The sequence below is a fragment of the Schistocerca cancellata genome, chromosome 4 (genome assembly GCF_023864275.1).
Source record: "Schistocerca cancellata isolate TAMUIC-IGC-003103 chromosome 4, iqSchCanc2.1, whole genome shotgun sequence".
NCBI lineage: Eukaryota > Metazoa > Arthropoda > Insecta > Orthoptera > Acrididae > Schistocerca > Schistocerca cancellata.
Window position 1 is genome coordinate 327,078,219 of NC_064629.1, and position 12,806 is coordinate 327,091,024.

Here is a 12,806-nt window from a genome sequence, read left to right on the forward strand (position 1 = left end):
CATCAGTTGGTTCTACTAAGAAATTCGTAAATGGAATAGAAGGAGCTCGCTACCAATAAACCTCTTCGGTTCCTCTTAAATGCATATGGTTGCTAGCAAGTTATTGAAAATGTGTGTTCCTGAGGAAAACTTTCTGCTCCAAAACAAGCGACTTCGAATATTTGTGGAGATTATTCTTATTTCTAGCAATGATTCCGTGAACTGAGTTGTTGGTTTGAAAAAGGAATGTATTTTTTATGAAAAATTTCATTAAAAAGTAAATATATGGAGAAGCAGTACTTAGTATCTCTGGTTCCTTAAACAAGACTCTGCTGGATGTTCTTGAGTTCACACCATGAATGATTCTTATTGCAGGTTTTTGTAGCACTAAAACTTTAACTTGACTTTATGAGCTATCCCACAAAATAATATCGTATGATATAATGTAAAGAAAGTTATCACAGTATGCCACCTATTTTTATTTTTATATCACTTATGTCTGACAACATGTGTACTGCAAATAGATATTTGTTCAGGCTCTTCAGCAGCTCTGTTGTATGCTCATCCCAGTTGAATTTGTTATCAAGGTGTAAGACCAAGAACTTAACATCGTCATCTTCTTCTGTCCATTTGTCATCATATTTTAAGTATGAACTGGTGGGAAACCTCTTAAAAGCTCTAAACTGCACGTAGAGTCTTTTTTCAAAGATTCATGGTAAAGAATTCGATAGGAACCATTTATTAATGTCCATGAAAATTTCATTACATGATCTTTTTAAGGCTATACTTGATTCGTTAATTATTGTAATGTGTGTATCATCTTCAAACTAAACAAACTGGACAGTTGCTAATGTTACACATGAATGGTCATTGGTATACATATGAAAAAGGAAGGGCCCTGAAATGGAACCTTGTGGGACACCACATGTAATCATACCAGATGGATGATGCCTGACAGCTTCATACATATCTCGTGCGTAATGACACCCTTTATTTCCTGTCAGAGATTTGGAATTTGAACCATTTTGCGGCATTTCTTATTAAAATGTAATAATCTTATTTCCTTAAAAGTATACTGTGATTTCCATACTGTTTCCTTTGGCAGCTCACAAAATACACCAATAGCCTATAATTTATGGACTAATGAAATACGTGCCTTCTCGCTTTATGTATAGATAGCCTTGGCAACTCTTTGGAAACTCAAACTATGGCTTAGGAAATGCATCATTTGCTGTCAGATTATCAAGAATCCAATTCTATATTAACTTTTCTAAAATTTTCAAAAATGCTGCAAAAAGTGAAACCAGATGGAAATGTGACAGTACCTCTTTAGTCTCTTTCTTAAATAAAGGCTTTTCTTCCACTTATTTCAAACATTCAGAAAATTTTCCACTGACGAAGGACAAATGCAAATTGGCATTTATGTAAATTAAGTATACAATACTATATTCTACTGTAAAATCGTATCTATAAAGACATAGCTTGTACCAGACGATTTCTCATCCAACAGCAATGTTGTCTTCAGATAAATTAAAGGATCTGATTTGATTTGATCTGATTACATAGATAATTGAAACTAAAAACACACTCTTTAATTAACTTCGTTTATACTTTATCATAAGCCCTAGAATTTTTTGATTTTAAAGATTTGATGTTAGACATTACTTCTACTGATGCACTCAGGGTCTCATTTACCTTACTGAAGTTATTTTAAGGACATGTCTGAGATGTTTTAGCAACACTGCACTTATTTGTTACCAATGTTCCATTTACCCTTAATACTATCAGCTCCTCTTAATGTCTGGTTCTATCAATATCCTCAATCACTATATTCCATATTGTCTTTATTTTGTTACCAGTATCTGAGATGATTACGTATTTCTCATAACGTATTTGCTTTAATGTCTGTATTACTGTCTTTAATATTTTGCAGTTTGTCTTGTAATGACCTATAGTCAATACTACAGCTGTTTCTGACTGGCAGATACAGTTTTCTTTTGGTTTTACAAGATACTTTCATTCCAGAGTAAAACGTTCATGTTTCAGTTACATACAAGGCTACACTAGATATAGATACTCTAAGAAAAGACTACTTAAGACTTAAATATATATTCTATGTTAACACAAATTTCTTTTGTTTTGAAACACACTGTTGCTATTGTCAGCCTACTTTTGATATTCTCTCTACTTTGGCTATCACCAGTTAATTTATTGCCCAAATGCAAAGCTCATTACTTCTTCTAGTGTCTTGTTTCCTAATCTAATCAACCAGCATCGACTGATTTATTTCGGTTATATTCCACTGACCTAGTTCTGCTGTTCTCAATGTCCTTCTTACATTCATTCAAGAGATGGTCTAATCTGTTCATTGTCGGCAGCTCGTGGTCTAGTGGCTTGCATTGCTGCTTCTGGATCAACAGGTCCCGGATTTGATTACTGGCTAGGTTGGGGATTTTCTCTGCCTGGGGATTGGTGTTTATGTTGTCCTCATCATTTTATGATCATCATTATTTGTGCCAGTGGCTAGATTGGACTGTGAAACAAATTGGACTGTGTAAAAATTGCGACTTTGTATGGGTGCTGATGACTGCGCAGTTCAGTGCCCATAAACCGAACATCATCATCCAGTCTGCTCAATCGCCCTTCCAAGTCATTTGCTGTCTCTGACAGAATTACAGTGGCATAGGCAAACCTCAAGGTTTTTGTTTTTTATCCCTGGACTGTAGCTCCTTCTCCAAATTTTTCTTTGGATTCCTTTACTGCTTGCTCAAACTACAGATTGAATAGTATTGGGGATAGGCTACAACCAACTCTTCTCAACCACTACTTCCCTTTTATGCCCATCCACAGTTGCAGCTGTTTCTGGTCTCTGTGCAAGTTGTAAATAGCATTTTGCTCCATGCTTTTACCCGTGCTACCTTCAGAACTTCAAAGATAATATTCTAGTCAACATTGTCAAAACTTTCTCTAAGTGTACAAATGCTATAAACATAGATTTTCCTTTCCTTAACCTATATTCCAAGAAACGTCGTATGGTGAATATTGGCTCGCGTGCTCCTACACTTGTCTGAAATCCAAACTGATCTTCCCCATGGTCGTCTTCTAGCAGTTTTTCCATTCTCCTACAAAGAGATTGTGTTAGTATTATGCAACCATGACTTATTAAACTCATAGTTCGCTAATTTCACACCTTGCGTCGCCTGATTGCTATGGAATTGGAATTATTGTATTATTCTTGAAGCCTAAGAGTATTTCGACTGTTTCATACATATTGCACACCAGGTGGAATAGTTTTGTTATGGCTGGCTCTCCCAAGAATATCAGCAGTTCAGATGGAATGTCATCTACTCCAGGGATCTTGTTTTGACATAGGTCTTTCACTGCTCTCTCAAATTATTCTTCTTGCAGTATGATACCTCCCATCTCATCTTCATCTATGTAAGCCCCGATAGCTGAATGGTCAGCATGACGGACTGCTGTCTTAAGGGGCCTGGGTTTGATTCCCACCTGGGTCGGGGATTTTCTCCACTCAGGGATTGGGTGTTGTATTGTCCTCATCATCATTTCATCCCCATCTAGGGCGCAGGTCGCCCAATGTGGCATCGAATCTAATAAGATCTGCACCAAGGCGGCTGGACCTGCCCCATAAGGGGCCTTCCAGCTAATGACACCAAACACTCATTTCCATTTCCATCTTCATCTATGTCCTCTTTCCTTTCTATAATACAGGCTTCAAGTTCATTTCCCTCATGTAGCCTGTGTACATGTACCTTCCACATTTCAGCTTTCCATTCTTTCTTTAGTACTGGTATGCCATCTGGGCTCTTGATCCAAGTATTTATACAGCTGCTTCTATTTTTTCCAAAGGCCTTTTCAATCTTCCTTTAGGTAGTGTCTATCTTTCATTTATTCATACGTGCTTCTACATACTACTTTAGAATTTTCTAAACGGCTGTAGCAGCAACTGTAGGATGAAATCTTAATGAAGAAATAATAAACAGCCAATCACTTGGAGGCTGGAAGGTTTTTAAAATCCCTTAAGCACGATTTCAACGTTTACATAAACATCTTCTTCAGAAGGAAATATTAACAGTGAATATATTGGAAATGTGTGAGCAACCATTTGCTTTAGTTATAGGGTGTCTGTTATCTGCAATACCAGCAGACACTTTTGTAAATGTGTTACAAGAAATTCATTTCAAAAGGTATCCTGTTTTGAAGAGTATGACTCCCTTCATGTTTGATATATAGATGATGTGCTCACAGTGTTTAATGGCAGTGACCAAGATCTACAACGAATGTAACATGTTTTTAACAACCATCATGAGAAAATTAAAGTCACAAAAAATACAAAACTATAGTATAAAACTTAATTCCTAGGTTTGAAACTAAGGTTACTCAAGAACAAAATCAGCTTTGACATTTTCCATAAATCTCCTTTTGCAGATAACATCATTCCAGCTGACTCATGTCATCTAAAAACCTGTTTTTTTCCACTATGCAATACATCATACAGTGTGCACTCCCTTAGAATAGTATTACTTTCAAAAAGAAGTATCTGTAATAAAAGCCATTGCAATAAACAATGGATATAACCTCAGATTGACTGATCATATTGCAAAAAAAAGAAAAAAAGAGAAGCTGTTAAGTGTTCAGTTGTAGGCACTAGTAGTTTGAAGACGGGAAGTGAGAGTAATACGTTTATCTATACACCATTTCTAGGAAATGTGTCGCCCAAGGTAGATAGACCGTCGAATGAGAAATATGGCTGCAGAAATGCTTTCCCTGTAAACAGTAGTCTAAAATAAAAACTAAGCCATTCCATCAGAACAGTAGAAGATCGTGTCAATAATTCTGGTGTTCATAAAATTACATGTAGTAACTGCCCTTACTATTATGTGGGACACGTAGGTAGCCCATTCAAAGTAAGATATAAAGATTACCTCCTAGATAAAGGTGTAAAATTCAATTTTAGCTGAACATCTTCTTCTTCTCAAACACACACCACAGAAACTAGAAGAGTTAGAACTTTTGCATAAAGAAAGTAAAGGTTAAAGGCTTGACATGTTAGAAAAATTAGAAATTTTGGAACATGTGGCTTACAGAGATGAATCCATTTTATTTGAACAAGAGCAACTCAAAAACATAAATTTTCTAGGTAGTGTTAGACCTCTACTTTCGTTCACATAACAGAGAAGTGACAAGATCGTCTAGATTGGATATGCCGTTTTCCTCATTTACCAATGCCCTTAATCGGGCAGGTAGGTTAGAAAATTTAAAAAGGGAGATGGATAGGTTAAAGTTAGATATAGTGGGAATTAGTGAAGTTCGGTGGCAGGAGGAACAAGACTTTTGGTCAGGTGATTACAGGGTTATAAATACAAAATCAAATAGGGGTAATGCAGGAGTAGGTTTAATAATGAATAAAAAAATAGGAGTGCGGGTAAGCTACTACAAACAGCATAGTGAACGCATTATTGTTGCCAAGATAGACACAAAGCCCATGCCTACTACAGTAGTACAAGTTTATATGCCAACTAGCTCTGCAGATGATGAAGAAATAGATGAAATGTATGACGAGATAAAAGAAATTATTCAGGTAGTGAAGGGAGACGAAAATTTAATAGTCATGGGTGACTGGAATTCGTCAGTAGGAAAAGGGAGAGAAGGAAACATAGTAGGTGAATATGGATTGGGGGGAAGGAATGAAAGAGGAAGCCGCCTTGTAGAATTTTGCACAGAGCATAACTTGATCATAGCTAACACTTGGTTCAAGAATCATGAAAGGAGGCTGTATACATGGAAAAAGCCTGGAGATACTGACAGGTTTCAGATAGATTATATAATGGTAAGACAGAGATTTAGGAACCAGGTTTTAAATTGTAAGACATTTCCTGGGGCAGATGTAGATTCTGACCACAATCTATTGGTTATGAACTGCAGATTGAAACTGAAGAAACTGCAAAAAGGTGGGATTTTAAGGAGATGGGACCTGGATAAACTGAAAGAACCAGAGGTTGTAGAGAGTTTCAGGGAGAGCATTAGGGAACAATTGACAGGAATGGGGGAAAGAAATACAGTAGAAGAAGAATGGGTAACTCTGAGGGATGAAGTAGTGAAGGCAGCAGAGGATCAAGTAGGTAAAAAGACACGGGCTAATAGAAATCCTTGGGTAACAGAAGAAATATTGAATTTAATTGATGAAAGGAGAAAATATAAAAATGCAGTAAATGAAGCAGGCGAAAAGGAATACAAACGTCTCAAAAATGAAATCGACAGGAAGTGCAAAATGGCTAAGCAGGGATGGCTAGAGGACAAATGTAAGGATGTAGAGGCTTGTCTCACTAGGGGTAAGATAGATACTGCCTACAGGAAAATTAAAAAGACCTTTGGAGAGAAGAGAACCACTTGTATGAATATCAAGAGCTCAGATGGCAACCCAGTTCTAAGCAAAGAAGGGAAAGCAGAAAGGTGGAAGGAGTATATAGAGGGTTTATACAAGGGCGATGTACTTGAGGACAATATTATGGAAATGGAAGAGGATGTAGATGAAGATGAAATGGGAGATAAGATACTGCGTGAAGAGTTTGACAGAGCACTGAAAGACCTGAGTCAAAACAAGGCCCCGGGAGTAGACAACATTCCATTAGAACTACTGATGGCCTCGGGAGAGCCAGTCATGACAAAACTCTACCATCTGGTGAGCACGATGTATGAGACAGGCGAAATACCCTCAGACTTCAAGAAGAATATAATAAATCCAATCCCAAAGAAAGCAGGTGTTGACAGATGTGAAAATTACCGAACAATCAGTTTAATAAGTCACAGCTGCAAAATACTAACGCGAATTCTTTACAGACGAATGGAAAAACTGGTAGAAGCCGACCTCGGGGAAGATCAGTTTGGATTCCGTAGAAATGTTGGAACACGTGAGGCAATACTGACCTTACGACTTATCTTGGAAGAAAGATTAAGAAAAGGCAAACCTACGTTTCTAGCATTTGTAGACTTAGAGAAAGCTTTTGATAATGTTGACTGGAATACTCTCTTTCAAATTCTGAAGGTGGCAGGGGTTAAATACAGGGAGCGAAAGGCTATTTACAATTTGTACAGAAACCAGATGGCAGTTATAAGAGTCGAGGGGCATGAAAGGGAAGCAGTGGTTGGGAAAGGAGTGAGACAGGGTTGTAGCCTCTCCCCGATGTTATTCAATCTGTATATTGAGCAAGCAGTAAAGGAAACAAAAGAAAAATTCGGAGTAGGTATTAAAATTCATGGAGAAGAAGTAAAAACTTTGAGGTTTGCCGATGACATTGTAATTCTGTCAGAGACAGCAAAGGACTTGGAAGAGCAATTGAACGGAATGGACAGTGTCTTGAAAGGAGGATATAAGATGAACATCAATAAAAGCAAAACGAGGATAATGGAATGTAGTCAAATTAAGTCAGGTGTTGCTGAGGGAATTAGATTAGGAAATGAGAGACTTAAAGTAGTAAAGGAGTTTTGCTATTTAGGGAGTAAAATAACCGATGATGGTCGAAGTAGAGAGGATATAAAATGTAGACTGGCAATGGCAAGGAAAGCGTTTCTCAAGAAGAGAAATTTGTTAACATCGAATATAGATTTAGGTGTCAGGAAGTCGTTTCTGAAAGTATTTGTATGGAGTGTAGCCATGTATGGAAGTGAGACATGGACGATAACTAGTTTGGACAAGAAGAGAATAGAAGCTTTCGAAATGTGGTGCTACAGAAGAATGCTGAAGATAAGGTGGGTAGATCACGTAACTAATGAGGAGGTATTGAATAGGATTGGGGAGAAGAGAAGTTTGTGGCACAACTTGACTAGAAGAAGGGATCGGTTGGTAGGACATGTTCTGAGGCATCAAGGGATCACAATTTTAGCATTAGAGGGCAGCGTGGAGGGTAAAAATCGTAGAGGGAGACCAAGAGATCAATACACTAAGCAGATTCAGAAGGATGTAGGTTGCAGTAGGTACTGGGAGATGAAGAAGCTTGCACAGGATAGAGTAGCATGGAGAGCTGCATCAAACCAGTCTCAGGACTGAAGACCACAACAACAACAGTGGTGTTTGTGTTTCTTCTTTGCTATCGTTGTCTATTTACATTATCTTACAGTTTACATAATGTATTTTTACCAAAATGGCCTTTTCTAGATGGTTATTGTTTAGCTGTTCACATTTTGTTAATTTCAAATGTGTACACAATTAAATATGGGATAGTATGATGGGAGTGGTGGACAGTGAAGTACTGCAGGTTAGATGCAGGGCTAGGAAGAGGTGGGGACAGAGTAGGGGGGGGGGAAGTAGCGGAAAATGAGATAAATAAAAATAGACTGGGTGTGGTAGTGGAATGATGGCTGTGTAGTGCTGGAATGGGAACAGGGAAGAGGCTGGATGGGTGAGGACAGTGACTAACAGCACAGTGGTTGCAGCTTAGCTTGTAGACCACATGACTGGTTTCACAGGTAGCCCTGTCTTTGATGGGATAGTTGATGTTAGTGACTGGACTGTAGTAGGCAGTGGTGAGAGGATGTATAGGACAGGTCTTTCATTTAAGTCTGTTACAGAGATATGAGCCATGAGGCAAGGGATTGGGAGCAGGGGTTGTGTAAGGATGGACAAGTATATTGTGTAGGTTCTATGGACGGCAGAATACCATTCTTGGTAGGGGTGGGAAGGATAGTGGGCAGGACATTTCTCATTTCAGGGTATGACGAGAGGTAATCGAAACCCTGGCAGAGAATGTGATTCAGTTGCTCCAGTCCTGGGTGGTACTGAGTTACGAGGAGAATGCTCCTCTGTGGCCAGACGGTGGGACTTTGGGAAGTGGTGGGAGATTGGAAAGATGACACACGGAAGATTTGTTTTTTTACAAGGTTGGGAGGATAATTGCGGTCAGTGAAGACTTCAGTGAGACCTTCAGTATATTTTGGAGGGACTACTCGTCACTGCAGATGTGACGATCATGGGTGGCTAGGTTGTACAGAAGGGACTTCTTGGTGTGGAACGAGTGGCAGCTGTCAGAGTGGAGGTATGGCTGGTGGTTAGTAGGTTAGATATGGACGGAGGTACTGATGTAGCCATCTTTGAGGTGGAGGCCAACATCTAGGAAGGTGGCTTGTTGGGTTGATTAGGACCAGGTGAAGCAAATGGGGGAGAAGTTTTTGAGGTTCTGGAGGGATGTGGACAGGGTGTCTCACCTACAATCCAAATAGCAAAGATGTTGTCAATGAATCTGAACCAGGTGAGAGGTTTAGGATTCTGTGTGTTTAGGAAGGATTCCTCTAGATGGCTCATGAATAGTTTGGCATAGGATGGTGCCATGCAGGTGCCCATAGCCGTACCCTGGATTCGTTTATAAGAATGCCTTCAAAATAGATGTAATTGCGGGTGAGGATATAGTTGGTCATGGCTACTAGGAAGGAGGTTGTTGGTTTGGAATCAGTAGGGCGTTGGGAAAGGTAGTGTTCAACAGCAGTAAAGCCTTGGGCATTAGGAATGTTAGTGTACAGGGAGGTGGCATCAATAGTGACAAGCAGGGCACTGTGTGGTAAAGAGACAGGAACTGTGGAGAGTTGGTGGAGGCATCCTGGGTGGTTAGGTTTATGGACTTTAGGAAGCATATAGAAGGTAAGAGTGCAGGGAGTGATATGGGTGAGTAGAGAGATGGACTCCAGGGATAGGTTCTGGGATGAGCCAACCGATTTGAGCAGTGACTGGTGGTCCTGCTGGATTACTGGAATGGGGTCATTGTGGCAAGGTGTGTAGTATCTGATGTAGTATCTGACATCTGGCAGAGTCCTTCTGCCAGGTAATCCTTGTGGTTCAAACAACGGTGGTGGAGCCTTTCCTGCGGGTAGAATTATAATGTCAGGATCAGTCTTTGGATGGTGGACTGTGGTGCTTTCTGCGGATGTAGGGTTAGCTTGCATGTTGAGGCGTTTTGGGAATGATGGTGAGGCAAGGTTCGAGGTAAGAAATTCTGGAAAGTCAACAGGGGGTGATTTGGGGCCAGTGGGGGTGGATTGTGGTTGGATGGAGGAGTGAACTGTTAGGCAAGGTTCAGTATTAGTCTTTATTTGAGTCTGATTGGTAGGGTCGGAGGCGAAAAAGTGTTTCCACTGTAGGTACCAGGAGAAGGCGAGAAGGTCTCTAACAAGTCCTGCATGATTTAATTTGGGAGTGGGGCAAAAGGTGAGGCCTTTGCAAAGGACTGATATTTCTGTGGGGCTAAGGCTTCTGGAGGAAAGGTTCATGACTGTGTTGCGGGTCTGTTTAGATTCTGGATTCTGTGTGGTGGTGGGAGGGAGTTTTGTAGAGTGGGGTAAGTGTGAGACATGGTTTGTCAGCTATGAGGGGACATGGGGGAGGTTTGGAGATTGTTGTAGAAATGATGGACAGTGGTACTCCAAGGTGGGAAAAGGAAGTGAGCAGGATGGAGTGTTTTTTGAGGCGGCCTTGTACATGTTGCTCAAGTTCCTGCAGGGCGAGAGTTTCAATGTGTGGTATGGGTTCCAGGAATTTGGGATTGCATAGCAGGAGAATTTTGCGGATGGAGAGAAGGTACTGCAAGGAGGTTTGGGCTTGGATAACATGGTTTTGCAGGACTATATTGGTGAGGGCTAAGTATTAGGGGAATCTGAACACGTGGAGGTCATTGTGGAAGGAGGAGTGGCAGCCAGAGATGGGTAATTTGATGGTAGGGCCATTAGGGGGGGGATTCCATGAACGAAGCAACAACGCAGAAACAGTATGTGGGACTGGAATCTGGCACTGGGGTGGAAAAATGCGAAAAATTACGTAAATAATGTAGAATTACGTCCGAAATATTACACAAAAATACACCCAAATACTTGTGAAAATTCACGAAAAGGCGAAACAAGAAGAAATCTGAGGTAGCCGACGATAGCGAAAGGCGAAAGCTCACTAAAATTGGCGGGAAGTCACAAGGATGAAAGGAAAGAATAACTAATAAAAAATTATGTATTACTGCGGGTAGCAGGTCTGACGGTGGATAGCTGTGAAGAAGGGGGATGGCAGATGCGATTGGATGGTGGAATTAGTGGGTGCGAACTGGGATAGAACGGAGGAAGTGTTGGGGGTGGGGGGGGGGGGCCTTGTAGGATGAGATACAATATTGTGTGGCACTGGAAAGGTGCTGGAGTGAAGACGCAAAAATACAGGATATGGCGCAGGAAGAGTGATCAATCTGAAAATATAGGACTAATTATATCAGCAGGTGTAATGTGGGACATAAGATGCTGCACCACCAATCAGGGTGATCTTGTAGCCTTCTGTTGTGTGCAGTTGAGACGGTTGATACAGTGTGGCTTATAAGTAGAGCATGCAGTGCGGTTTGTGATGTGACAAGAGAAACACAAGAAAGAAGAGAAATAAGGAATGACATTGAGTACAATGCTTTCTATTTCCTGTTCTACTGCTGCTTTCCATTGTGTAGATATGATTCAATCCATCTCCTGGTGCTATCATTCAGACTATAGAGTTGGCCTTCCCTAAGATGATGTTGTGGTCTACACAGTCAAAGGTCTTTGACAAATCACAGAAAATTCCAATAGGTGACTTTTGATATTTACTGACTCAAGAATTTCATTTGTTAAAGAGAAAATAGCCTGCTCTGCTGATCTGTTTTTTGGAAGCTAAACTGGTTTTTGTTTAGGATGGTGCAAGTATTGAGATGGTCTGCAATAATATTTTCGGGAAGCAACTTAGCTGAGATATTGGATGGTAGATGGGTACATTAGTTTTGTGAACCTTTTTAAAAAGTGGTTTTACTATAACAAACTTTAATCTCTCTGAGACAACGCCTTGCTGCAAAAATTCATTGAAAATGTAACACAGGACAGGACATATATAACCACTATAGTGCTTTATAATTTATACCTGTGGTATTTTTATTTTTTAAGGCTCTGATTATATGTTTCACTTCGCTAATAATAACTGCAGCTATACAAATTGGGTCTTATAAGATATAGTCATCTCATTGTAATAAATTAATGGCCATATTTAATGAGCCCTTACAGCCCACATGTTCTGCTGCAGTTAAGAATTGATTGTTAAAGATGTTAGAAATTTTTACAGGATTTTATGTCACCTTGTCATATACCAGGGTCACTCCAAAAGAAATGCACACTATTTTTGGAAAAATACAGTTTTCATTCTGCATGTGTGAAAATTTTACAGTGTGTAGATATATCCTTCCCGCTTGTTTTCAAACTTAGTTCAACCTGTTCCCGTGAGTGGGGTCGTCACAGCATGTCTTCAAGATGGCTGCTACACTTGACGTTTGTCCGAAGCAACGTGCTGTCATAGAATTCCTTTGCTGTGAAAACGAGACAGTGGGAAACATCCACAAGAGGTTGATAAAGATGTATGGAGATGCTGCTGTCGATCGCAGTACAGTTAGTCGGTGGGCAATCAGGTTACGTGATGAAAGCGGGCACGGCAATATTGAGGATTGTCCTCGCAGAAGCATGCCTCGTACTGCACACGCTCCAGGCAATGTGCAGAGAGTTAACGAATTGGTGGCTGTTGACAGACGCATCGCAGTGAACGAATTTTCCCGCTACGTTTGGATGGGGGAAGGAAGTGTTTGCAGAATACTGTAAGTGTTCACATTAAAAAAAGGTTTGTGCCAGGTGGGTTCCCAGGATGTTGACAGTGACTCACAAAGAAACAAGAAGAACGGTACGCAGCGAACTTTTGGAACAGTACAAGAATGACGGAGATGAATTTCTTGGAATAATTGTGACAGGTGATGAAACAAGGCTCCATAATTTTTCACCAGAGA